Source organism: Meriones unguiculatus, chromosome 11 (genome assembly GCF_030254825.1).
Source record: "Meriones unguiculatus strain TT.TT164.6M chromosome 11, Bangor_MerUng_6.1, whole genome shotgun sequence".
NCBI classification, from domain to species: domain Eukaryota; kingdom Metazoa; phylum Chordata; class Mammalia; order Rodentia; family Muridae; genus Meriones; species Meriones unguiculatus.
The window spans coordinates 12003302-12006286 of NC_083359.1; positions in this window are offsets into that span (position 1 = coordinate 12003302).

The window sequence follows — 2985 nt, forward strand, 5'->3', positions numbered from 1 at the left end:
GCGCCGGCCAGCTGGGCCCGGCCCGCCCGCGCCCCGGAGGAGGGGTCACGCCGGCGCCGGGGGCGGGCCGAAACCCGAGCCGCGCGCCCGCCGCCGCCGCTGTGAGCCGCTCTGAGCCGCTCGGCTCGCGGGGCGGGCCTGGGGCGCGCCGCGGGGAGGGCTGGGCACGTGGCGCGGTGGGAACCTGGACCGAGTAACGGGGCCGGAATGAGCGGCGGGGCGGAACCGGGAGACTGAGCCCGGCTAGACCCGGGGGCGAGGTGTCTGCTTTCGAACCCAAGTGCGAGCTCCGGGATAGTTGGGGCCCGGTGTTGGCCGCCGGGAACGACATCCGAGAGCCGGGAAACTTGGACGCCTGTGCTTGAGGGGTGGTGGTGACTGGGTGGCGTGGGGGGGCGACGTTAGCCACCGGAGTACAGCGCGGGGGAGCGAATCCGCTCTCCGCAGATGTTGCCAGGACAGAGCCGCCGCTGAAAGCTGGGTTCTGGGTCTAGAGGAATGGAAAGGCGACCCTTGAAGGGAGACCAAAACGGCATTTCTGCAGAGCGGGTGCTGTGGCTAACGTGGACCTGAGAATAGAGCGAACGAGCAAGCGAGCGAGCGATAAGGTTCTTAGGGGCCTTCTGACTACCAGCTGCAGATATCACTGACACCCCGGGACCTCATCCCCCCAAAAGAGCGGAAGAAGAAGGGGACTGCTGGTCAGGAAGGTGACTGATGGGCGTGAAAACTCAGAGCTGTGACTCATCTTTGTGGACTGAATTGTTTATAAGTCAAACCTGGACTAAGACGAAGAGAGACACAAGTGCCCGGGACACCCAGGAGAGTGCTTGTAAGTCCCCTGAAATGGGGGTTAGGGGCAGCTTATTGTAGGGACCATACAAAGTGCTGGAGAGCAGGACTCAGGAGTTGGGTCCTGACACATGGCCCCCCATGTTTCAACTTTCCACAATGGAGACAGCTTCTCTCCAAGACAGTGACCACACACACACCAGAGCCAGGCTGACAAAACCCAGGGGCCGCCAACACTAGTGAACCTCCCTGGCCTGGGCTTGCAGGGAGCCACTGCCCCGAAGCAAACCCCCTTACCAGCCAGCACCTTCGTGACTTAAAGGGACTGAGTCTGCATCAGAGACCGTCAAGTCTGAGGGCTGGAGCTCCTGTGGGAAGCTGAGTCGTCTAGCTGTGCACAACTGCTCAGCCACCTGTCACAGGAAGGATGCTCCAAAGTGAGGAAGGAAATGAGAGCAAGAATCACGTCAGCCTCCACAGTGGTCAGAGCCAAGCAGGCTGCGCCTGTGGGCTTGGGCCACCCAAGTGAATATGCCCCGTTCTGACAGAAAAGCTTCCAGGTGTGGTGGGTGTGTGGCTGGGTGAGGGGTCGGGAGAGCCCACCGCTTCCTCTCTGAGCCTTGGTTTCCCCTTCGGAGGCCCATTTCACCTCAGTGAGTAATGTCTTTAACTTGCGAGATCATGTTATAAGCCTTGTGATATGCCTTCCTCGTGGAGCCGATGGACTCACATCACTCCCCATTGCTGGGAACCCTTCTACAACCCCCTCTGCCATCCAGCGGTGCTTCTGCAGAAAGATGAACCCAGAAGGCAGCCCCAGCCACCCCAGCCTTGGTGGAGGAGGCGGGGAGCGGAGTGGTGTGCTCAGCATCAGGGAGACTTCCACCTGGAGGCCTGGCTCCCACTCCTGGGAAGAGGCAGGAGACGGAGACCCTGAGCGATGACATATTTAAAGGCATGAGGTTGCTTCCAAGAAAAATGATGTGTGAGACTGTAAACGAGTGTCGCCAGGCACGGCAGGCGATGCCGAGTCAGGGAGAGTGGGGCTGGCACCGCGGCCACCCAGCAAGTGCGGAAGGAGGAGGCAGCAGCCGGGCAGCCCGGGCTCGGAGAGGCCTGGATCCAGCCCTGGCCATCTGTAGGGATAGGGTGCTAATGAGGATGGCTTACCCTTTAGATGCGGGGGAGGGTTCTGCTTCCTTTAGTTTTGGGTGGGTCTGAGCACAACGATGGGAGGTCGGGGTAGCCTATCTCTGAGTCACCTGTCAAACGCAGAGCCCTGGAAACTTCTAGGGGACCCGGGGGCATGTGGGTAGCCGGACTCGTGCCCGGCACACGGTAGTGTCTGATCTAAGTCTGGGGGGCTACCCCAGCCTACCATTCCCATCGAATGGCAGTAGATGGCGTAGATGCCTCCCCTGTTCCACGTTCAGCGGAACTTCGGGACACAGAGAACACTGTTACGTGAATGCCGCCTCGCCCAGGACTATGGCAGCCTTGCTCCATAGCATAAGGAAGCCGAGGTGGCTCCTCGCTCTCCCTCATGGGCCTCTGAGGTGCTTCTTGATATGGGGTTTTGCTCTGGCACGCTCTCCCAAAGGAGCACCCCAGCCTGCCAGTACATCTGCCCAAACTGCCACCAGTTGGCCCAGCATTGGGGTGGAGAGGGCAATCGTCCTATGGAGGTTCTGCCACACGCGTCTGTGTCTCTCCTGAAAATGGGTAGAAAGGAGAGAAAAGCTCAGCGGAGGGGCCTCTGAGAAATGGAGGGAAAAGGTCCAGGAAACCGGATTCTGGGGCTCTTCCGGTGCTGGTCAAAATGCAATGCCTGAAGGAGCCACTAAGTAGGTAGGAAGCAAACGCTTATAGAAGAGCTACTGATGAGCACTGGGTGGCACCCTGAGCCCACTGAGTTTGGCACAACTCACCTGCCCAAGAGCATGCAGCAGGTGAGGATGGAAACCCCCTCCCTCCTCTTCCTCTTCCCTCTCACCCCACATTCTTTCCCCTCACTTCCTCTTCGCCCAGTGTAGATAATCTTCTGGCTTGGCAGAGTGTGGGCAGGCTGGTCTCCTCCCATGCGCTCTGGCTGATAGCCAAGTGGACCCCTGGTTTCATTTTGGACTACGGGGCTGGAAAGCTCATTTGCCATCTCCTGCAGTGACCCCCTAGGCCTGTGCAGCCATCCAAATA